Source organism: Sminthopsis crassicaudata, chromosome 2 (assembly GCF_048593235.1).
Source record: "Sminthopsis crassicaudata isolate SCR6 chromosome 2, ASM4859323v1, whole genome shotgun sequence".
Taxonomy (NCBI): domain Eukaryota; kingdom Metazoa; phylum Chordata; class Mammalia; order Dasyuromorphia; family Dasyuridae; genus Sminthopsis; species Sminthopsis crassicaudata.
The window spans coordinates 672,217,690-672,242,147 of record NC_133618.1 but is presented as its reverse complement, the minus strand read 5'-3'; the positions used below and the strand labels follow the sequence as shown (position 1 = coordinate 672,242,147).

At 52.7% G+C, this 24,458-nt stretch overlaps 1 protein-coding gene across 1 annotated transcript in view; it reads left to right on the top strand.

Moving 5' to 3' along the window:
* Positions 1-24,458, top strand: part of SGMS1 (sphingomyelin synthase 1) — a 176,985-nt gene that overhangs the window by 23,853 nt on the left and 128,674 nt on the right. The window contains exon 2 of the mRNA XM_074297073.1: positions 3,718-3,830. The gene's annotated coding sequence lies outside the window, so the exon portion shown is untranslated. The remainder of the gene's footprint in view (positions 1-3,717; positions 3,831-24,458) is intronic.

Sequence of the window (24,458 nt, the reverse complement as noted above, 5' to 3'; positions counted from 1 at the left end):
TTTCTGGCCACTATGAAAAGGGCTCTAAAGGCATGTTCTTTACAGACTTGGACCGCGATGAGGATTGGACAGCTTGGAATGGAGTTGGGAGAGTTGGGATGAGTGGCGGGTGGGGAGGCACAGAGTGATGATGAAAATCCCCTAAGTTCATGGTGAATCCCTGCACTTTTGTACACGTGATCTCTTCGCCCTTGGCAGGAACCAGCCCGTTGGAGCTCCAACTTTCTGGACGTGTGGGCGGGGGAGAAGCTAAATCCCAGGAGCCTGTTTGGTGGCAACAGGAAGAAGGGGGAGGGGAGTCAAAGGAAACATGGGGGGGGGGAAGGTGGGTGGTAGCCCAATTGTGACGTGCTTTCCGTGCCAGAGAAGGAGAAGTGGGGCCCTGATGGCAGTTAATAGGGAGCCCCCAGGGCTTTCTGAGCCGCGCGGGGCTGGCCAGGCCTGCAGAAGATGGCCAGGAGCTAGTGGTCCTGGTGCAGAGGGTGCCCTCCCCTAGCTCCCCGGGCCCGCCCTGATTGCTCCCCAGAGTCCTGGCTTGCTCCCTAGGCCGAATCCTGACTCTGCCCTTCCCGGGTGGATGTGTCCTGAAATCCGAGGTGGCGCTGTGAGGGGAGCGGCGCAGCCTCCTCCAAATGCCAGGTGGCTCCTTACGGCCCTTGGCATCCGGGAGCTGACATTTACTCCCGACTTAATTGGATTTCCGCCTTCGTTGGCCAGATTACTTGGCAACGTTTCAGGGAAATTGTAAATATGTGGAAGGGCTATTGCTGGCAAGGGCAGAGATGGAAATGTGCGACGTGCGGGCGAGGCTTTCTCACGCCACCGGGATGCAAAGTAAATGGGCCGGACCCTCTCTCGGAGGCTGGGCCTGCCTCTTGCCAGGGCGTTTGTGGTGGGAGGGAGCCTCGTCCCCCTGCTCGAGAAGGTGAGCAGTTTGATGTAGACGATACACACGCAGGCGGGTAAAACATTTCTGAAATCCGGAGAAATGAAATAGCGGTCAGTGTCGTGTGCCGGAGAGCAGCTTCCTTCGCTGAGAGGGGTTCTGGTTTGGAGCCCTGAATGTTACAGCCGCAAAGCCCGATGCGATCCTCTCTGTGTGAATCACAGCTGGGATTCTAGTGTGCGAAGTTCTGGGAGCCATTTTTGTGAGAGGAGGAGGACTGGAGGGGCCGGGCAGCCGGGGTGGGGCTTGGGGAATGTGCTGCATGAGCTCCTTAACCTGGAGAAGAGGGAATGTGATGGTTTACTCTGCGGGAGAAGGATTGGGCTTGGGGGGCAGAACTGGGGGCAACGGGTTCTCCGGTCTGATCTTAGACCTCAGGGATGTGACCTACAGTGGTTTGGGCTGCCTTTGAGAGTGGTGAGCTCCTCGTCCCCGGAGATCCTCAAGCAGATGGTGGGCGGCCCCTTCTAGGGAGAGGGTCCAAGTGATCCTGCTCAGCTCTGCCTGATAGAAGCTGAGGGAGGCCGGCCTTCTGTAGCTGAGGGAGGCTGGTCTCCCATAGCTGAGGGAGGCTGGTCTTCCATGGCCGGGGGAGGCTGGCCTTTCATGGCTGAGGGAGGCTGGTCTTCCATGGCCGGGGGAGGCCGGCCTTTTATGGCTGAGGGAGGCTGGTCTTCCATGGCCGGGGGAGGCCGGCCTTTCATGGCTGGGGGAGGCTGGTCTCCCATGGCTGAGGGAGGCTGGTCTCCCATGGCTGAGGGAGGCTGGCCTTTCATGGCTGAGGGAGGCTGGTCTTCCATGGCTGGGGGAGGCTGGCCTTTCATGGCTGAGGGAGGCTGGCCTTTCATGGCTGGGGGAGGCTGGCCTTTCATGGCCGGGGGAGGCTGGCCTTTCATGGCCGAGGGAGGCTGGTCTTCCATGGCCGGGGGAGGCCGGCCTTTCATGGCTGGGGGAGGCTGGCCTTTCATGGCTGAGGGAGGCTGGCCTTTCATGGCTGAGGGAGGCTGGCCTTTCATGGCTGAGGGAGGCTGGTCTTCCATGGCCGGGGGAGGCCGGCCTTTCATGGCTCGGGGAGGCTGGTCTTCCATGGCTGAGGGAGGCTGGCCTTTCATGGCTGAGGGAGGCTGGCCTTTCATGGCTGAGGGAGGCTGGTCTTCCATGGCCGGGGGAGGCCGGCCTTTCATGGCTGGGGGAGGCTGGTCTTCCATGGCCGGGGGAGGCCGGCCTTTCATGGCTGGGGGAGGCTGGTCTCCCATGGCTGAGGGAGGCCGGCCTTCTGAGCGCCTTTCCCTTCTGAGGCTGTAATTCCACGAGACTGAATTAACCCCGGGCACGGAGACAGATTTAATGTGGCAGAAAAACCTTTAAGCCGTTCTTACAGAACTTCTGCAAACACCAACATTTGGGCCATCGTTGGTATAACCCATAATGGATGAAAATGAAAAATTTACCATGTTCTTAATAAATAATAGCAGCATTGAAAAGTCATAAGCCCTCAGTTAATAAATGTTTGAATAGATGGAGGAAATTCATTTACCTCGAGAGCCTAAGAACCAAATTGTTCTGGGTTCAAGCCCTGCCGCCCGGCCGCGGGCAACCTCTGGGAGCCCCGCGTGATGGTTCGGGGTCTTAGAGCTGTCGACCGCCTTGGTGGATGGCATTTCCCCGGTGGGAGCCCCGGGCGACCCCAGATTCAGATCGGGGCCACTTTAAATTGCAGCGGGTCGGGTATTAGAACCACACTGAACAGCGCAAAGGCAGGGGGTCTGATTTGGGGGCAGAAGGGTCTTTTTTCAGTCTGTGACTTGGTGGCCCCTGGCACGTGAGGGTGACAGTTCCTCCTCCGGGGGCCAGGTGGATGTCAGAGCAGCTTTGCAATGAGTTCAGAGCAGGTTGGGGTCCTACACAAGTGGACCCAGTTTTAGTTTCCAGAGAGAAGGGGGACGAGCCTGGAAAGTCTGCTGGAGCCCCGGAAGTTTCTGATGGTAATTAGGGTAGCTTTGGTTGGGGGAGGAGCAGGCACTCTGGCTGTGCCCTCCAGGCAGGGGGCGCTCCATCACCTGCTGGAGAGCGGGCTTTTCCAACAGAATGGCAGCCAGAGGGGAGACGCCCATAGATTAGTTTGGGAGGGGGCGTGGTGTGGAGGAGGGTGCGAGCTTGGGCCAGAAACACCCGCGTTTGGGTCCTGCTTCGGGGACTGGCTGCTCCGTCCCCTGGACGTTGGGAGCCCACTTTCAGGACCTGCACAGTGAGGCTGGACACTCGTGCTTCCATTTGCACAGACTTAGGGGAAGGTCAGTGGGCCAGCCATCTCGTTGTGGGTGGCTCGGGCTCTTGGTGGGAAACCAGCCTCTCCACGTGTGCTTTGAGCCTTCTGGGCTCGTTTGTGGATCCCCATCGGGGTACAGTGGCCTTCCTTCATCAGGACAATCGTGCGTCTGCTTCTGTTCTACCCACTGGGAGGACGTGAGCTGCTTGGGGGTCTTACTGACAAGACCCCAGGCCTTTGGGAGGTGCCCACTTGTGCCAGGCCCCGTCCCCCAAATAAAGACAAAAAGAGGGTCCCTCCTTTCCCTATCAGCCTGCTGGATTGCACTTAGCAAACGACCACATGCATACAGTTGGTGCTTGATAAATGCTGGTTGCATTAGCCTTTCATTCACTGGTTGTACTACCATATGGAACACATTAAGTAGAGCCAGCTTTAGTAGCCACTGACTTCCTACCGCCTCCTGCTGACCCGTCTGGATGGTTTTCTCTTTGCCTTCCAGAGTGTGGACGGCGCCGTCTCGCCCTTCCTGGGCCATGCTCCCCAGCAACCCCTCAGGGAGGGTCCGTGGCCAGTAGTTTGCCATTAGCGGGAAGAAAGGAACCTGCCTCAAATGTGAGTAGAGACTTCTTTTTTTTATTTTTTTATTTTTATTTTATTAATTTTTATAATTATAACATTTTCTTTGACAGAACATATTCATAGGTAATTTTTTTTTACAACATTATCCCTTGTACTCCCTTCTGTTCCGAATTTTTCCCCTCCTTCCCTCCACCCCCTTCCCTAGATGGTAGGCATTCCCATACATATTAAATATCTTATAGTATATCCTAGGTACCATATATATGTGCAGAACCGAATTTTGTTGTTGTTGTTGTTGCAAAGGAAGGATTGTATTCGGAGAGTAGAGACTTCTGGGAGACCCTTGAGACTTTCTTGGGCTTGCTCGGCGCTTGCTGCCTTTTGCAGAGCCCACCTTGTCCGAGAGAGCTCTGAATGTGTCCTCCGCGGGGCTGCTCTCCCAACAAGGGATGGAATGATGCCCAGTGTCTGTGTTTGGGGTACCTCAGTGCTTGGGGCGGGGGAGGGGTCCGGTTGGTGTCCATGGATGGGTGGTGCCATCAGGAGCCCCTCCCCCCAGACAGGAAGCTTGACTCCTGCCGAGTTCATGATCTTCCTATCTGTCTGAGAGAGAAAAAAATCCATCATTCTGTAGCCTAATCGGGAGATGACATTTCTTTTATTCTAGAATAATTTTATTGATTTTTTTTGCATTTATATTATAATTCATAATTATATATAAAATATATCTCAAAAATTTGGATGTTTTTCCATTTCTGGAATTCAACCTTCCCTTGTAAAAGAAAGCCAGAATAAAGTCAACGGGGACCTCAGAGGGTGATGTATGCACCATTCTGCCCCTGCAGGCGCTCACTTTCTGGAGAGAGGAAGGAGACACGGGTTTCATGATCTGTTCTCTAGAACCTAAATGTATTATTTAATCAAATAATTATTTATTTTATTATGATTCTTTTTATTAAAATGGGTTAGAGCCACTCAAAAATTGGCTTCCTTTAGGATGTCTGAATGCGTTATGTGATGAACTTAGCTGCGACCTGACCTGAACTAATAGTAATAATGCTGACAACAACAATAGTCCACATTCAGGCAGTGCTGTAAGGCTGAGAAAGTGCGTTATACGTGTTAATTCACTTCCAAACAGTCCTGTGAGGTAGGGGCCATTTTTGTTCCCATTTTACAGATAAAGAAACCGAGGCACAGAGAGATCAGCTGGCTTGCCCGTACGGCTGCAGGGAGCTGGGGGCAGGCTTCCTGTCCCCTCGGCTCTCTTTCGTGCTTGGGGAGAACCCTGGTCTCTCCCATGACTTTGGAGCCCCCCAGGAGGGCTGCCCTGTGGTTCCGTATGAAAAGGAGCTAGAGCCACGGCGGGCCTCTCCCCTGACTCCCGGCCCCTTCTTTGTTCTTTTTGCGGCTTCTCTCCGGTGATTAAGCAGCTTTTCGTCCCTTTAGTTTGTCTTTGGGGCTTTCTTGAGCTGTCGAGTTACTGGGTTTCTCTTGGAGGGACGAAGGGAGGGGACGGAGACCGGGGGACCTTGGCCAGAGAGTTGAAAATAACCAGAAACCAAATGCAAAGTTGGGGTTTGTGTATGAAAATCACAGCGGGAGCCTTCAGAGAGATGGCAAAGCCGCCGAAACCGGATCACATGAATCTGGACTCTCATGTAAATAAAGAGAAGCTCCTCCGGGCCGTTAGGATTCTCACCACTGGAACCGCCGGCTGGTCTGTGAACATGCTAACATTTTGTCCTGGAAAGAGTCCCGGGAGGGGGGTGCCATTATTAGCTCTGTTCCCAGACAAAACTGAGGCACAAGAAAAAATTAGTGGCAGGATCACAGAGCTAGGAAGCACCAGGGGCATATTAGCTATTTTTTTTTTTCCCCGCTGAGGTTGGGGTTGAGTGACTTGCCCAGGGTCACACAGCCAGGAAGGGTTGAGGCTGGATTTGAACTCGGGTCCTCCTGAATTCAGAGCTGGTGCTCTCTCCACTGCGCCCCCTAGCTGTCCCGGCATATTGTTTTTTAGAAACTGATAATTTGTTTTTTTGGGGGGATCTTTGGCATTGTCATATCCCAGGTTTCCCTGTATCATTCCTCTCTTTCCCACCCTAAATATCCCTGCTTTATTAATTAAAAAAATTAAATATAAACTGTCACTGATCTGATGATTTTTTTTAAATTTGAAGTTGGGGGTTCTGGAAGTGTGTTGAGCACGGGCTTGTCCTTCCATAACTAAGTGCCTTTGACAGTGGCTCAGCTGGTCTTTATGAAGGTCCCCTTGTGGAAGGCCTAGGACCCCACGTGGCGGGCCCAGGACAGAGGTAGCGCGGGGCTCTGTCTCTCCCACAAAATAACATCGACCCCCCGGGATAGTGAGCTCCACCTTCCTTCCCCTCTGCAGGGTGGACCTTTGGCCCTCACTTGCCATATTAAGGTGGACGAGCCACTTTAGCTCCCGGGCTCAGTGTCTTTATCTGTAAAGTGGGGATCTCACTGCTGTGGGGCAGGGAAGGACTTTGTGGAGCATCCATTATGGCATGATGTCAGTAACTGAGGGGGGTGGAATCCCCCCTGGGGGAAAGGGGCGGGGGCGCGGGTGCTTGGGCCGGGGGTTTCCCCTCAGAATCGGTCTCTCCTGGCAATCACTCGAGGAACGGCCCTGCTCCTCCCAGCAGGGGAAAGGAACGGAGGCCCGGAGGAGCTGGGGGCCCGGAGCCTGGCCCAGGTCCCCGCGCTTGGGGCTCCGCGGGCAGCTCCTGGTCTGGGCCTTTGGTCTCCTCCAGCACGTTGCCATGGGGAAACTCAGGCAGCTTTTTAAGGAGCCCTTGGTTTCCGAGGCCTGGCGCCGCCTCACACAGGGAGCTATTTTTGGAGCAGCCATCGCTGCTGCGAGCGGCCCGGGAGGCAGAACCGCGGGGCTCTGGCGGCATTCGCACCCGGGCCCTCGTCTGGCCCGTGTCCGGCCCGTCCCCGGCCAGATTGGGGCCTTCACTTGTGGCCCCGTGGGGGACAAGGGAGCACGGAGACTCAGATCTCGCCTTTGAGACTTACTGTGTCCTCTCGAATGGGAATAGCGTCTCCCAGACCCATCTGTGCTCCGAGCTTGTCAGCGTTAGCCTCGAGGGGCTCGCTGAGGGGTCGGGGGCAGCGGCCGAGATTAAAGTCAGTTCTTGCTGGAGGGGAGGCTCTCCTGGGGGGGCTCCTCCTGCGGGGCGGCCTCCGTTCTCAGCCTCTCGAACCTGAGCCTCCCGCTGGCTCCCCACCCGCTCGTCTCCCACTGGCTGGTGGAACCTTTGTTCCAGCCCCGCCTTCTCAGGGATCTCGTGTCCTCCAACACCTGAGCTCCTTCTTACGCGCTGGCCCGGACTCGCCAAAGGCTGGCGGAGTTGGGTTTCTTAGCTTGGGGGGGCCGGTCTCGGGGTGAGCGGTCCCTGCTTCATTAAGCTCCCCACAGTGTGGAATGACTTCTCGCGTGCTTGATATTGTATCACTTGTTTTTTTAAGGAGTGGGGGAGGAGCAGGAGGGAGAGAATTGGGGGCTCAAAATGGATAAAAATGAATTTTTGCTTATAATTTGGAAATATTTAGCAAAATAAATAAAATTTAAAAAGGGTTCACTATGTGCTGATAACAGGAGTACAGTAAAAGACAAAAACCCGTAGTCCGATGAATGAGAGACAATATATAGACCCCTGTGCTGTTTGTTTTGACAGGAGTGTATCAGACCCAAAAAGCACGTCCGGTTCTCGCATCCTTCTTCATTGCCTTTTAATTTGCTCCTTTTTTCTTTCTTCTCCCCCCGGTGTCTGTCTCTGTCACTCTGTCTTGCTTTCTCTTTCTCTCTCTCAGTTTTTCTCTTTCTCTCTGTCTCTGTTTCTCTGTCCCTTTCTATCTCTGTCTGTCTGTCTTGCTTTTTATTTTTCTCCTTTTGTTTCTGTCTCTTTCTCTCATTCTCTGTTTCTCTCTTTCTTTCTCTGTTTCTGTCTCTGTCTCTGTTTCTCTCTCTCTGTCTCTCTCTCTGTCTCTGTCTCTTTTTCTCTCTCTGTCTCTGTTTCTGTCTCTCTCTCTCTCTCTGTCTCTCTCTCTCTCTGTCTCTCTCTCTCTCTGTCTCTGTCTCTTTTTCTCTCTCTGTCTCTGTCTCGTTTTCTCTCTGTCTCTGTCTCTGTGTTCTCTGTGTCTCCTGTCTTTGCTGTCCACTTCTTCTGCCATGCTGTTTCTCCCCCTCCTTCCCCATGCATTGAGCTTCCTCGGGAAGAACTGTCCGCATTTCCTGCCTCCAGCACAGTGCCCGGCACAAAGGGAGCGCTTCCTACGTGAACATTGCCCCACTAAAGGGTGTGTGTTTGGTGGGGGAGGAGGAGACTACTGATGAAATCGTGGATCTTAAACTGGTTTTTAAAAAAATCATCTTTTAGAGGCTTCGTGGGGCCCTAGACCAAGCAGTAGGACCCCTGTGGGCTCTGTGGGGTCGTGTCCAAGTCAGGCGCCTTCTTCATGCCTTTGTTTCTCATTTGGGTAAAACAAGGTTAGTCTGTCCACTTCTTTTAAAACTCGTAAGCGCAGAGGTCATTTATTTCTTATTAAGTGTTTGCTCCTGACATGTGTTTGAGAGCACATTGAATAAGAAGAAACAACTTTTAAAGAGAACTGTTGAGCCATTTTTCTCTATTAATATAGGGTTTTTAGTCTCTCGACAGCTCCAGGTATGTATAAGCTTGTCAGGTCGTAGGTCTGGAGTTTGGAAGAGAGCCGAGAGAAGTGACCGATCCAAGGTCACGCCGGCAGTCAGTGGCAGAGCTGGGATTTGCATCCAGATCCTCCCAGTCCAGCTCCTTTTTCCTTACCTCACAATGCAGATGAATGAGAAAGAGCCTCGTAAGATAAACCCCCAAACCTGCAGAGACTGTGAACAATGGTCCGGTGTCTGTGGTGCTCCTGGTGAGTCCCACGCATCAGTCCCCTCACCGCCCCTGTCTTCCTGACCCCTTTTGACCTTTTTCTGTCAAAAAAGTAGGAACTTGGTTCAGCATTTGTTTCTATAAGGAAAGGGCTCGTTGTAACCATGGCTCCACAGATCCCTGTGCTGATACGGCCCGAAGTGAGCTGGGCGATTAGGCCCCTTCATATGAGAGGCTGAAAAATAGCTTTTAATATCCTTTGTCCTTGAGCCGGCACGGGCAGCGCGCCCAGCAGTTTCATTCTAATCAGACCGAGCTGAGGAAGGCGGGCGCCAATCCCTCGTCACCTCCAGAGGCCGTGTGGCGTGGTGAGCGGCCTGCTGGACTTGGCAGGAGGTCGGAAGGGGCTTTGGAGCCCCCCTCGATCGCTCCCGGACTGAAAACCCTCCACAAGGTGAGTTCTGTCGTAATTACGCTCCTGCAGGCCAGCCCCTTGCCCCCATTTTACAGTTGAGCACACTGGGGTCTAGACAGTTGAACTGACTTGCTCAGTCACCCGACTAGTAAGTGGCAAAGCCAGGATTTGGGCCCAGGCCCGCTGCCTGAATCCGTTCCTCTTCCGTTTTATTATATGACTACAGTTCTGTTCAGGGGGAAATGCTCCAGTGGGCTTTAGGACTTGGTTAAAAATTCTCTTTAATAAAAGAGAAAATTTCAATTATTTGAATTTGAGAAGCTATTAAACTGTGAGGATAAGAGAGAGGTATTGGATGGGGTAAGTCGTTTAGTCGTGTCTCATTTGGGCTTTCCTTGGCAGAGACTTTAGTGGTTTGCTGTTTCCTTCTCTGGCTCATTTTTACTGAGGAGGAAACTGAGGTAAACAGAATTAAGTGACTTGCCCAGGGTCACACAGCTAGGACGTGTCTGTGACCAGACCTGAACTCAGAAAGATGAGGCTTCCTGATGCCGAACTCGGAGCTCTACCCGCTTTGCCGCCCAGGTGTCCCAGAGAGTTCCTTCGGAAGAAAAACTCATTTGCATCGTCAACTCGGGAGAAACCGAAGAGGATTATTTTGGCCTTTGGGCCAAGGGAGAGAAGGCTGACCTTGAAATCTGGAAAAATGGCTCTTGTATCTTCAACTCAAGAGAAACCGAAGAGGATTATTTTGGCCTGAAGATGTGTGTCTGATGGAAGCACTTTGGGCCAAGGGAGAGAAGGCTGACCTTGAGATCTGGAAAGATGGCGCTAAGTCCCGTCTCTTGGTGTCTGGCTGTCCTGGGACTTTGTGTGGCTGGGTCAGCGTTTGCTCCGAGGCTGCACCTTCCGGACTCACCGAGCTGTAGAGGAGGCCACCCTGAGAGACTTTCCATAGCCGAGTTCCCTGCACTGATCACCTAGGTCAGAACCTCTGCCTCCCACCAAAGGCTAATTCCTCCCCCATGAGGTTCCAGGGAGATAGCAGAGACTTTGTAACTTCCAAGTGTTCTCTAGATATCACTTGTTATGGTTAGGATTTGGTTATTTCCTCTTCAGAGATCGAGAAGTAACTGGAAACTATTTTGAGCTATTTTATCCGGGTCCCTTGTGCTACAGATCAGGAAACTGAGGCCTAGGGAGGTTGTCAATTGATGAACTTTAAGGGGCTTCCACAGGCACAGGGAGTTGTGGCAGAGTCTGTTTGAACTCGGGCCTTCCGATCTGAGAGCCGGCGGTAAGGCTCACGGGGTGTCTCTCGGGTAGGAGCTGGGAGCCCCTGCTCTAACTTCAGTGTCCTCGAAGGCTCGAGCGGGGGCTGATGGGAATCCCCTGGCCCCCTCAGCTCAGGGAAGCACGTGCTGTGCAGGAGCCCCACGGCCACCATCGAGTAACTTAGCTCTCGTGACGAGGCAGCAGTTTTAATTAGATAACGAGCATCTATTGAGCGCTCGATGCTCCCCGGCTCTCTGACGCTCGGCTCTTCTCGGGTGGCTCTGGGAGCCTCTCCCTAATTATGTTCTGACTAACCGGCGGGAACTTTGCCCACAATACTCCCACCCTCCTGTGAATTGCTGGGTACTAAATTGGGAAATTGGATTCCCCTTAGAAAGATGTATGGCCTGTTATTAACACAGGAAAAGGAGCAGGGAGTGGGGAAGAAAGCAGGAATCCCCAAGGCCTGACCGTCCAGGTCCCCCCAACGTCATCTTGCTTTGCGACCTTGGAAGAGACAGACAGCGGGGGATGGATGTCTCCGAGGATCCTGGGATCTCGGACTCGTCGGCAGGCCGTAGGATCGCACGTCCGGAGCCGATTGGGTCCTGTCATCTCATGGAAGAAAATGTCCAAGGTCAAAAATTTAGAAGAGGCAGCCTCCGGTAGCTTTCAGGCCCCGGGAGTCTAAGTTTAGCATTTTCCCGGAGAAACACACTTTCTTGTTTTACTGATGGGGAAACTGAGGCACAGAAAGAAGGGAACGTGGCAGAATCGGAAATTTAACCCGAATGCGCTGACCGCAAACCCAGTGTTTGTTCTCATTCTACTAAGCTGCTCTCAGGACCATTTCCTTCATCCCAGGATTTCATTTATGTTTGTAAATCACTTATATTGTGGGGATTGGACATTGCAGTGAGAAGTTTCTAAGTGACGTCAGTCTGGGAGGGAACATTTGCTGTCACCTCCACTTTACAGAGGAAGAAACTGTGATGAGATCCAGGACCAGACACCGAGCCAGGATATCAGCCCGTTGTCCAGACCTCACAGGCGGAGGTCGTTCGGCTTCCCTCGTCAGCCTGACGGCTTAAAAGAACCCGGGGATGTAGTTTATGTCTCCTGCTATACCATCAACAGGATGGTGCCATAGTATTAGTACGTTGTAGTATAGTAGTACTATAAAATTATAGTAATATGGAATATTAAGGTAATATTATAAAATATATGACGTGACATGGCATATTGCATTATATGATAGATATAACAGTAATATAACAACGATCATAGGCATTTAGGCACTTTTCTACACGTTCTCATTTGATCGGTCCAATATGCCTAGATTTTGTGTATTATAGGTGATCTTACTCTACAGATAAGGAAACTGAGGCGTAAGGGATTTAGGGCCTGCCTGCGTCACGCAGCTTCTAAGTGGGTTGGAACTTGCCTCTTCCTGGCTCCGAGGCTTCACCAAGGGGAGTTGGTGCTCGCTGAGCTGACGCTCGCCACCGAGGCCGGCTTTGCCCCAGAGCTTGGCTGCTCACGGGCTGTCTGTGGCAGCTTGCTTGGCAGTTGGGTGACGCTTGGGGTGGCCAGCGCTATTGTCCAAGTGCAGCCTGGGGCTCTGACCAGTTTCCAGTTACCAGGTTCTGGGGATAAAGGCACCAACATGACCACACTTGCCCTCAGAGAGCTCGCTTCTGCTTGGCCTCTGTGTGGGAGTCGGCGTGCAGAAGGGGGAATGGCAATCAGTGTGCAGAAGGGGGAATGGAAATGAGCGTGCAGAAGGGGGAATGGGAATCAGTGTGCAGAAGGAGGAATGGGAATCAGTGTGCAGAAGGAGGAATGGGAATCAGTGTGCAGAAAGGGGGAATGGGAGTCAGTGTGCAGAAAGGGGGAATGGGAATGAGTGTGCAGAAGGGGGAATGGGAATCAGTGTGCAGAAAGGGGGAATGGGAGTCAGTGTGCAGAAAGGGGGAATGGGAATCAGTGTGCAGAAGGGGGAATGGGGATCAGTGTGCAGAAGGAGGAATGGCAATCAGTGTGCAGAAGGGGGAATAGGAATCAGCGTGCAAAAGGGGGAATGGGAATCAGTGTGCAGAAGGGGGAATGGGAATCAGTGTGCAGAAGGGGGAATGGGAATCAGTGTGCAGAAAGGGGGAATGGGAATGAGTGTGCAGAAGGGGGAATGGGGATCAGTGTGCAGAAGGAGGAATGGCAATCAGTGTGCAGAAGGGGGAATAGGAATCAGCGTGCAAAAGGGGGAATGGGAATCAGTGTGCAGAAGGGGGAATGGGAATCAGTGTGCAGAAGGGGGAATGGGAATCAGTGTGCAAAAGGGGGAATGGGAATCAGTATGCAGAAGGGGGAATGGGAATCAGTGTGCAAAAGGGGGAATGGGAATCAGCGTGCAGAAGGAGGAATGGGAATCAGTGTGCAGAAGGGGGAATGGGAATCAGCGTGCAAAAGGGGGAATGGGAATCAGCGTGCAAAAGGGGGAATGGGAATCAGTGTGCAGAAGGGGGAATGGGAATCAGTGTGCAGAAGGGGGAATGGGAATCAGTGTGCAGAAGGGGGAATGGGAATCAGTGTGCAGAAGGAGGAATGGGAATCAGTGTGCAGAAGGAGGAATGGGAATCAGTGTGCAAAAGGGGGAATGGGAATCAGTGTGCAGAAGGGGGAATGGGAATCAGTGTGCAGAAGGGGGAATGGGAATCGGCGTGCAAAAGGGGGAATGGGAATCAGCGTGCAAAAGGGGGAATGGGAATCAGCGTGCAGAAGGAGGAATGGGAATCAGTGTGCAGAAGGGGGAATGGGAATGAGTGTGCAAAAGGGGGAATAGGAATCAGCGTGCAAAAGGGGGAATGGGAATCAGTGTGCAGAAGGGGGAATGGGAATCAGCGTGCAAAAGGGGGAATGGGAATCAGCGTGCAGAAGGAGGAATGGGAATCAGTGTGCAGAAGGGGGAATGGGAATCAGTGTGCAGAAGGGGGAATGGGAATCGGCATGCAAAAGAGGGAATGGGAATCAGTGTGCAGAAGGGGGAATGGGAATCAGTGTGCAGAAGGGGGAATGGGAATCGGCGTGCAAAAGAGGGAATGGGAATCAGTGTGCAGAAGGGGGAATGGGAATCAGTGTGCAGAAGGGGGAATGGGAATGAGTGTGCAAAAGGGGGAATAGGAATCAGCGTGCAAAAGGGGGAATGGGAATCAGCGTGCAGAAGGAGGAATGGGAATCAGTGTGCAGAAGGGGGAATGGGAATGAGTGTGCAAAAGGGGGAATAGGAATCAGCGTGCAAAAGGGGGAATGGGAATCAGCGTGCAGAAGGAGGAATGGGAATCAGTGTGCAGAAGGGGGAATGGGAATGAGTGTGCAGAAGGGGGAATGGGAATCAGCGTGCAAAAGGGGGAATGGGAATCAGCGTGCAAAAGGGGGAATGGGAATCAGCGTGCAGAAGGAGGAATGGGAATCAGTGTGCAGAAGGGGGAATGGGAATGAGTGTGCAAAAGGGGGAATAGGAATCAGCGTGCAAAAGGGGGAATGGGAATCAGTGTGCAGAAGGGGGAATGGGAATCAGCGTGCAAAAGGGGGAATGGGAATCAGCGTGCAGAAGGAGGAATGGGAATCAGTGTGCAGAAGGGGGAATGGGAATCAGTGTGCAGAAGGGGGAATGGGAATCGGCATGCAAAAGAGGGAATGGGAATCAGTGTGCAGAAGGGGGAATGGGAATCAGTGTGCAGAAGGGGGAATGGGAATCGGCGTGCAAAAGAGGGAATGGGAATCAGTGTGCAGAAGGGGGAATGGGAATCAGTGTGCAGAAGGGGGAATGGGAATGAGTGTGCAAAAGGGGGAATAGGAATCAGCGTGCAAAAGGGGGAATGGGAATCAGTGTGCAGAAGGGGGAATGGGAATCAGTGTGCAAAAGGGGGAATGGGAATCAGCGTGCAGAAGGAGGAATGGGAATCAGTGTGCAGAAGGGGGAATGGGAATCAGTGTGCAGAAGGGGGAATGGGAATCGGCATGCAAAAGAGGGAATGGGAATCAGTGTGCAGAAGGGGGAATGGGAATCAGTGTGCAGAAGGGGGAATGGGAATCGGCGTGCAAAAGAGGGAATGGGAATCGGCGTGCAGAAGGGGGAATGGGAATCAGTGTGCAGCAGAAGGGGGAATGGGAATCAGCGTGCAAAAGGGGGAATGGGAATCGGCGTGCAAAAGGGGGAATGGGAATCGGCATGCAAAAGGGGGAATGGGAATCGGCGTGCAAAAGGGGGAATGGGAATCGGTGTGCAGAAGGGGGAATGGGAATCAGTGTGCAGCAGAAGGGGGAATGGGAATCAGTGTGCAAAAGGGGGAATGGGAATCGGCGTGCAAAAGGGGGAATGGGAATCGGCGTGCAAAAGGGGGAATGGGAATGAGTGTGCAAAAGGGGGAATGGGAATGAGTGTGCAAAAGGGGGAATGGGAATCGGCGTGCAAAAGGGGGAATGGGAATCGGTGTGCAGAAGGGGGAATGGGAATCAGTGTGCAGAAGGGGGAATGGGAATCGGCATGCAAAAGAGGGAATGGGAATCAGTGTGCAGAAGGGGGAATGGGAATCGGCGTGCAAAAGAGGGAATGGGAATCGGCGTGCAGAAGGGGGAATGGGAATCAGTGTGCAGCAGAAGGGGGAATGGGAATCAGCGTGCAAAAGGGGGAATGGGAATCGGCGTGCAAAAGGGGGAATGGGAATCGGCATGCAAAAGGGGGAATGGGAATCGGTGTGCAGAAGGGGGAATGGGAATCAGTGTGCAGCAGAAGGGGGAATGGGAATCAGCGTGCAGCAGAAGGGGGAATGGGAATCAGCGTGCAAAAGGGGGAATGGGAATCGGCGTGCAAAAGGGGGAATGGGAATCGGCGTGCAAAAGGGGGAATGGGAATGAGTGTGCAAAAGGGGGAATGGGAATGAGTGTGCAAAAGGGGGAATGGGAATCGGCATGCAAAAGGGGGAATGGGAATCGGTGTGCAGAAGGCCTCGGAAGCCAGGCTGAGGACTTTGCTTTTTCTCTCTCAGGCCATAAGGGAGCACTGAGGCTTTGTCAGGGGGAGGAGCTGCGGGTGGATGGTGGGGAGGGCAGATTGCTGTGGGAATCTCCATTTGGCAGTTTTGTGGGGGAATGGCCTGCAGGCTGGGAGCCCGTCCCGATAGTTTAGGTGAGAGAGGAGGAGGAGGATGTAGGGAGCCAGTGAATGGAAGGAGAGGCGTGAATGTGGGAAGGAAGCTGTAGATCTGCCGCCAATGGGAGTCCTGGCTAACTGTAAAGTTGTCGGCCTCAGCTGTTGTCAGCCACCGCCATGATACCCAGCACTGAGGGGCCCAGGATGAGAAGGGGAGGGGGCGGGGAAGTGCACCCACGTTCATGGTTCAGGCTCAATGTCCCCTCCTCCCTTCCTCCCTCCTCCCTCTGAGCTGCATCTTTTCTCAGTCCTCCCTCCCCTGGCCCCTGTTCTCTGCCCCAGTTACAGTGTTAGTCCCCATGTGGGAGTCCATCCCCGAGGCTCCCAGGGCTGCCCGGCGGAAGGCACCTTCTCCCCAGACGGGGACCTTTGTATGTCCCCTCCCCCTTCGGCCTTCTTCCGTTAGAATGGAAGATCTTGGAGGGCAGGAGCTGACTTTGTCCTGGGCTGGTTTTCCCAGCAGGCCGTGGTATCCGAAACGTAGCTGGTGACTACGCGGCGAGGGATTGGGGTGGCAAGGGCTCCTGTTACCGGGGCTCTTCTCTCTTCTGAGGAGCTCTGTGCATTATTTAATGATGGTTTTACTCCTAAAGGTCAAGCCCTTTTTTCTTTGAAGTGAAAGAACCCGCTCGGTGTGTGCAGGCCCCTGAAGCCGGCCTCTTCACCCGGCTCCCCGGTCCCTGAGGCCGGCCTCTCCACCCTGCTCCCCAGAACCTGAGGCTGGCCTCTCCTCTGCCTCCCCAGCCCCTGAGGCCAGCCTCTCCACCCGGCTCCCCAGCGCCCGGGGCATCTGCTTTAATTGACTGAAAACGAGACTTTGCCATTTTACATGAAGGGACGGGCCGGAGGTTCACAGGCGGGCAGAGCTGGGCCTGCTGGGCCTGGTGCTGGAGAAGTGCTGATGATGGGGAAAGCGGGGCTCGCAGGCAGATGAATGGGTTTCCTTTCCTTGGTCAGGGAGAAGGGCCAACTCGTGGGGGGGGTTCGGCGAGAGGAATTCAACACTGGTGAGCCGAGGAGGCCGGAAACGTGCCCTGCTGGCCCATCCCTCCTGGCCCCAACCGGCTGCGTGGGGGCCAGCGGCGGCTGCTAGAAAAGCTTCAGGGGAAGAGGGAGGAGAGGGGAGGGAGGGACGGGTCCGCTCCCTCTGACCGTGGCTTTGTGCCTGGAAAGAAGGAGCCTGATTCAAGCAGAGGGCCATGGGTGGGAGGCGGGGAGCACCGCCCCTCGGGAGGGAGGAGGAGCTGTGTCCAGAGCGCCACAGAAGGTCCAGGCCCAGCGGCAGCTGGGAAATAGGAGACAAGTGCTCCTCCGCCTGACCTCTGCGAGCAGAGACCCTGGTTCCCTTCAGGGGCCTCCTGTGGGAGACCTTTGCTGGGCCCCTGGCCGTGTGACTCCCCCACCCGTTATTTGGGTGACTCCCCAACCTGTTATTTATGTGACTCTCCCCCCCCACCCATTTTCTTGTATCTACTTTACATATAGTTTTGTTTTCTTCCTCCGCTGGCAGAATATAAGCTCCATAAGGGCAAGACTTGGACAAGAGATGGAAGGACAGAGGGGGTTTTGTTAAGTGTCGGGCAGTGTCCTGTGTGTGTGTGGGGGGTACAAATGCAAGGAGACAAAATAATCCCTGCCCGCGAGGAGCTTACATTCTCTTCAGGGGGAAATCACGGAGCAGAAAAGCCCAGCCAATGGCTAGAGAGCGAGGCCTGGGTTTGAGTCCTGGCTCCCCTACTTAGTGTTGGTGGGACTCGGGGTCTGCAAAGTCGGGACAGACAGGAGCACTTATCCACAGTTGTGAGGCTTTAATTGGGAAAAAGCTCCGCAGACCTTAAGGTGCCATGTGAATGTTGGCTGCCACGTGAGCAAGGAGTTTGTGCTCCAGTGGTCCCAGTCCCGTCTGACAGCTCTTTGTGACCCCATTTGGGTTTTCTTGGCTAAGATCCTGGAGTGCTTTGCCATTTTACAGATGAGGAAACTGAGGCAAAGGGATGAAATAATTTTCCCCGAGTTACAGTTATTTGGTGTCTGAGGCTAGATTTGAGCTCGGGGAGAGCTCTAATCTTGCTCTTTTCTCTAAGCCGCTGCTCAGGGCCATGGAAAGAGAGGCTGTTAACCTCTATCAGATTGCTTGCCTCCTCAAGGAGCAGGGAAGGAGAGAGAGAATTTGGAACTCAGAAGTTTAAGAAAAAAGTATGTTAAAAACTGCTTTTATGTCTAATTAGAAAAAATTAAAACCAGAAGAAAGCAAGGAATACTGAAACAACGGGGTCAATCCCGCGCCCCCCGGCACGAGGAAAGCCCGCGTCCGTCCAGCTGCAGCCACGGCCCACTTCCAGATGTGCCTCCCGGACCACCTTCCTCGCGTCGCCTCCCGACACTGGGGTTTACGTGTTTGTTTTGGCCTCCCGGGCCGCCTGTCCCTCGCCTGTTTGATTTACTCGAGGGAACGGCCTTTTCGGGGAGAGGACAGACGCCGCGACCTCCTCCGCTTACGGATGAGCAGCCGGCCGAGGGAGCCGTCACTCAAACCTTTCTGGACGAGCTTCGTGCAAGGGGTGAGAGGAAAGATATTGGAGCAATGAACAGAAGGATTGGCTGGTGGGGGGACAGGAAAGTTCGGAGGTAGGAGAGAGGAAGCAAAGGGACTGTTAGGGCACTATCCAGTTACCCAGATGAGCCCTGAGTTCTTGGGGTGAGAGGGCCAAAGGCAAGTGAGAGCCATCGTTCTGGTACAATCAGGGAGAACTACTATCGGATCAAGTGTTTGGTCATTCACTCATCAGCAAGCACTTATTAAGCACTACCTGTATGCCAGACACTGACTAAATGCTGGGAATACAAAGTGATTCCCCCAGCTCTGGGGAGATCTCCTGAGCAGGATCAAGGACAGAGAGGATTGAAGATGACCTCTATGTTGAGAGCCGGATGTCTGAGGGGGTGGAAAGAGGCCAGGCCCAGAAACTGGAAATTCAGGACAAGGGGTAGCAGGGCTTTGGGGGCAAACAACTTTGTTTTTGGCCCCATGGAGGGGCTGGTGGGCCAGAGACGCCGGTGCAGGTGTCCAAGGGGCAGTGGCTAAATCTAGCTCAGAGCCTGGAAGGGAAGCAGGCCCGGGAGCCATTGACTTAGAGGTTTTGCTTAAAAGGCCGGGAGCGAATGAAATCACAGAGGGAGAGGAGGCCGACGAAGGCAGGTCGAGCAGGGATTTCGAGCTGGAAGGTCCATCAGCCTCTGGACCCGAGGGCTCCAATGTGCTGCCATAAGCCTCGCCGGGCTCCCCCGAGACCCAGGTTAAATGATTCTAGGGAAACGTTGGACAAAACAAATAAAACACATCTCAAGAATGCGATTCTAAGTCGATCTGGGGCCCTCAGGGATCATTTTCTGTTGGAGTTCAATAGGACGGCTCTAGTTTAACCTTCCTTTCTGCATAAGTCCCCCATGAGCCTCAGCAAGCTGTCCAAAGGGACGGGAGAGGGAGAGGAAGGGCCCAAATCTCCATCCTCTGGTTCCGAATCCCCCGCTGGACCATAATGCTCATCCCGAGTCAGAGCATTGGATAACTGAAGCAATTAGGCCTTAAAATGGCACCAAGACTTTTGGGACATACTATAGAAGGAGCAAAAGCAGCTAGCAGAGGAATCCAGGATGGGATAATTGGAGAGAGAGGAGGAGGAAAACCCGGTGCACTTTCCTTCTAAATCCTAGAGAGCCTTGCCATACGGAAACATTTCAAGTCTTTAAGGTGTTATCATTAGCTTAATTGACTTAAATGATTCTACATTTCACTCTTTGATGCAAACTGGAAAGATTCGCTTCCCCAAAGCTCGCCATTGCATCGATTCCCTGGGTCCCCTTGGGTCTGGACTGGAAGGGCTGGTTTGGGACCCGGAGGGAGGAAGCTCCGACTCGGAGTCTGGCCTCTGCCTTGGGCTAACTCGGTGACTCTGGTTTTGTGCGTGGGTTTGCTCTTCTGTAAAATGGGGATAAGTGATCCCTGAGCTCCCAGCCTCCCAAAGAAGCTAACGTGTCAATCTCGTGGCACCTCGTGGGGCAGGGGCGGGCCCTGCTATTTGTGCTGTCGCGTGGTCATCCTGGGGACGTTGCCCTGTGCGTGTCAGAGGGGAAGGAGCCCTGGGCTGGGCACACACTTTGGGCAGTTAGGTGGAGCTCCTGCCCAAGCAGTCCCGGGACTTCCTTCGCTATGCTCCAAGGAGCAGGTCGTGGTCAGAGGTCCGTGACTGCGGACCCGAGGATGGGCAGAGGCCTCTGGCCTAGATGACCTCGGAGGGGACCGCTCCCGGGGGTCGGGAGAAGCCCGATGGCCAGAGCTTGGCAAGGGGGGAGAGTTTGCAGAACGCTGGCAATGAAGGGAAGGGGAGAGCGAACCCGGGATGCCAGGGGGAAGGGAGTTGGCACAGGGGCTCAGTGCCGAGCCTGATGGGAGCCGTGCACCAGCCAAGAGAGCGGATGCTCTCCTGCTCCTTGGCTGGATTGAAGAAGCGGCTTTAGCACAAGGGAGCGCATAGTAGGGCATCTCATCCTTTTAGAAGAGCATAAGCTGTGGGGGGTCAGAAGCTCGTGTTTTTGCCTTGATATTTTGAACATTCACTGCTGTGCCTGGCCCGTGTTGTGTATTGGATCAGCGTGTAACAACAGATAATATAAGTCTCATACATGTGATAAGGGGTATGGTATTGAAGAGGAACTCTCGGGTTTGTATCAGGCGCCATGGCACACTGAGCGCTGGGCCTGGAGTCAGAGGACTCATCGCCTTGAGTTCTAATCCAGGCTCAGACACTGACTCGCTGGGTGACCTGGGCAAGCCACTTTACCCTGTTTGCCTGTTTCCTTATTGTAAAATGATCCGGAGAAGGACATGGCAAACCCTGTGGAACGACCAAACAAAATAGCACATTGCGGGTATTAACTCATTGGATCTTTGTGATGACCCACTTTACAGATGGGAAAGCTGAGGCACAGGAGGCTCAGGAACACCCCACCTGGTAAGGGTCCGAGGCAGGGTTGCACCCCGTCAGCCCTGAATCCGGCTCTTGTGCCCGGCGTGTCGGAAGCACGGCTTGATTGACATTTGGCTGGTTCCCAGGCTGGCACTGCCATCTGCGGCGGCCTGGTGAGAAGATCCATCGTCCTCTAGAGGGAGAGGAGGAGAAGTCGCGGCTCGGGGTCCCCCTGAGGAGAGGAGCCGGGGAGTGGTGCTTCTTGTGGGGATTCTTCTTGGATCGGCTCTCCGATAGCCACGGAAGCTTCCAGCTGCCTTTTGTCCAGCCTGGGCCCCTGGGGCAGCCTGGTGGCTCTCCGCTCGCCCTCTCGGTGCCAGCTTATTGAGGACGCCTGATTGGCTTTAACACCACGTGGCCCTGCCCAGCGCCGGTGCCCGTCCAGCCTGGCACCACGGTGCCCGCCCTCCCCCCAGGCCGAGTGTCGCATCTCACTGTGTGACACAAGCTGGGTTGAAGGAGTGAAGCTGTTTCTGTGAAAGCCACTTTGGACGGCATCCAGCCGCCCTGCGCCGTGCCGGAGCCCGGGGTCAGTGTGGGAAGCTCTGCCCGGAGAATCTGCTCGTGAGGGAGAAGGAAGGCCCCCCCAAAACGGGCAGGGCCCCCCACGTTCTCACCAGATGCTGTAGAAATTTGGGACATTTTGTGTTCTTCGGGGGCTGAGAGCCTTCTGACATCCCAGAAATCCCCAAAAGAAAAAATCTGGAGTTTAATTCTTTCTTGTCATTCTTCAGAGCATCCCCGTAGCCGACCATCCGTGACCCCTCATTAGAAAGCTGCTGGGGGATGGAGAGGAAAGCCGGCCCCGGATCGAGCTTCCCCACCCCCCAACCTTCCCCTATCCAGCCAAACTGGGGCTCGGTGATCCCATGCTGAATCTAGGCCAGGATTCTCAGATCATGTGATCGGATAATACACGGACATCTCTTTCTCCTTCTTGGAAAGGTCTTGTTTTTCAGTACATTCCTGCATGGCTTCCTTGGCTCAGGCTCAGCCCAGAGGCCCCCCAGGGGATGGGCTATTTCTGGAAGCCTTGTAACTAAAGGAACTTGAACTATATTGGAGCTGCAGGATCAGGGACCTGTTACTAAGAAGCCCAGGCCTTACTTTAATTTTAAACATACGGAAACGTCCATTTTATTTGGTGCTTCCTCAATTCATTTTATGTATTTGTAAACATACCCACACATACACATAAAGGCAGACCTACACGGAAGTGATTTGCAGAGGCAGAATTTTAACCCAAGACTTGTAACTCCAGAGATTATTGGATTATTCCCTGAGATTATTCACCTCTCTGTCCTGAAAGGAAGAAAGCTTCCCTGGAGTTTGGAACCAAGGTTACATTATTATTGCGAATAATACTGATGATCATATTATATTATAAAATTATAATTACACAAACATCAATTAAATAATAATAATTATTATGTCAATTCGTCGAGTGGCTCTATTGGCAGGGGAGGAATTCCTTCTAGAAAAGCAGAGACGGTTTGCGTGAACGACACTCTTAAGACTCCAAAGCTCACAGAACGAGGTCCAGTAATTGCCCCGTGGTTGCCTTGGGGGTGAAGGAACTCGGGTTTTCCTGAGAACAAATGGACACTTTGGAGGCTGAAATCCCAAAGAAGGCCATAAGCTCCAAACTACTTTCATGTAACCTTAAAGGGCAGCGAGGGGCCCAGCGTCCTGGAGTCAGGAAGGCCCGAGTTAAAATTCTGAGTTCTGTTACTGTGTGACCCGGGAATCATTACCCTAGTTTCCTCATCTCTAAATGAGCAAGAAAAGGAAATGGCAAACCGCTCCGATGTCTCTGCCAAGAAAACCCCAAATGGGGTCGCAGAGAGTCAGACCTGAAAGGTGACGGAAGGACAAGACATAGAAAGATATTTAAACATGAGTAATAACGGATGTGTTCCATAGCTTCGTTAGGACGGTCTTGTGGCTGTTGTTTTTATATCATTGTGGCCCGTGGCTGGGTTGTCTGCCCAACTTTGCAGTCTTCCAGTCGCTCTTCTTCAGTAGACATAGTAGATATAAACTACTTTTCTACTCATTTATTGGACAATAAAGAAATCATTCTGATTAATTAAAGTGAGCTGCGCTACTTTCAGCCATGTGCATGAGGAACTGACTGGGTGAATGGAGGGGACAAGAAACGTCTTATTTTTTTGTCTCTCTTCTTGCTGCGAGCCCCTAGTCAGGGCTTAAGGAACATGTGCAGAATTGAGTTGAGACACATTGGTATGTATCTACATGTTTCTTTAGGACCTTCCTATTTGTCCTTTTCTTGGGATAATGAGATAATTAATATCTTGTTATTTTATTATGCTGCAGATTTTATTGAACCGTTCCTGTTCCTCCTTGTTTTTTGTCCATTACAAATGGAGAGAATTAGTATTTTAGCTCTTTCCTCTGAATAATGTCCTAAGGGAGGAGCACTAATATTGGGATCAAAGGATCACAACTCCACCAACAATGTAGCAGTAGCGTTTCCATTTCTTCTGTCTTGCCTCTTTACAGAAATTTGAAATCTTTGGCTGTTTTTGTGAGATCATAGTGATTGCTTCAGTGAAACCATCTTGAGGTTTAGTTAGTTGTTAGTTGGGGCTGATGGGCCACATGTTTTTCTGTGGGATTCTCATCCTGTGTTTGATTTTTCACAGATCTGCCACGCGTGATTGAGCCAACATTCTGGAGAACTTCCTTTGGTTCTTTGTATGGCTTTTGATCTGTCCATCTTTGAGGCTGGCCCGCCTCCTTTCCTAATCATTCCGAATGATGTTCCTCATAAGTAAATTATGCTTTGTACATGCAAAATGACAGCATTTGGCCCTCTTGCTGTGGTTGAGTCAGCAGTGGGGAGCCGTGGAAGGAGCATGGGGAGGTGGGTGTAGGTAATCTGATCCTTGGGTCTAGGGTGGCTTGAAGGGAAGAGAGACTAGAGGCAGGCAGGCCAGCTAACTCTTTGATGAAGGTCTGAACAAAAATCACAGCTGTGCTCATGGAGAGAGGGTTGGATGAGCAGACAGTCTGTGTCAGACTTCGGAGGGCACCGTGTCTCTTTGGTGCCTGAAATAATGTCTTCTTGTAACATTCCCAAGAAGTTGGGCTTGTAGCCGTGGCTTAAGCACCTTGAAATGTGTGTGTGTGTGTGTGTGTGTGTGTGTGTGTGTGTGTGTGTACATGCATGCTTGCATAGGATGATGGAATCAAAGGCCCCCAGTTGGAATACCAGCTCTACAGTTTAGTGTTGGACAGCTCATTTCATTGCTGTGGGCCTCAGTTTGCCCATCTGTAAAAATGGGGCAGCTCCACTGGATTGATCATCATGTGACCTCAAGTCTACCTTGTAATGTGATACTCATCATAAATTTAATCTTCATCTGCTTTTTTCTCCCTTTTGTGCCCCCCCTCCGCTTCTGGCCTTTGGGGGCTGAGCAGAATAAGGCTGATCTCTTCAACAAGGATTTCACTTTTGGTACATGAAGACCCCGATCCTGGAAGTCTCTCCCTGCCCTCTTCCCCATTTGTCATTTCAGTTGTGTTTGACTCTTTGATCTGATTGGGGTTTTCTTGGCAAAGATACCAGAGGGTTTGACCATTTCTTTCTCCAGCTCATCTAACAGATGAGGAAACTAGGGCAGACGGGTAAGTGACTTGTCTAGGGTCACACATCTAGGAAGGGTCTGAGGCTGGATTTGAATTCAGGAAGATGAGCCTTCCTGACTCCAGACTCAGCACTCTATGCTCCATGATGACACCTGGTGGCCATTTTCTTTTAAATTTTTTTTTTGTTTGTTTGTTTTCCTTCTCTTCCTCCCTGTCCCCTTCCCAAGA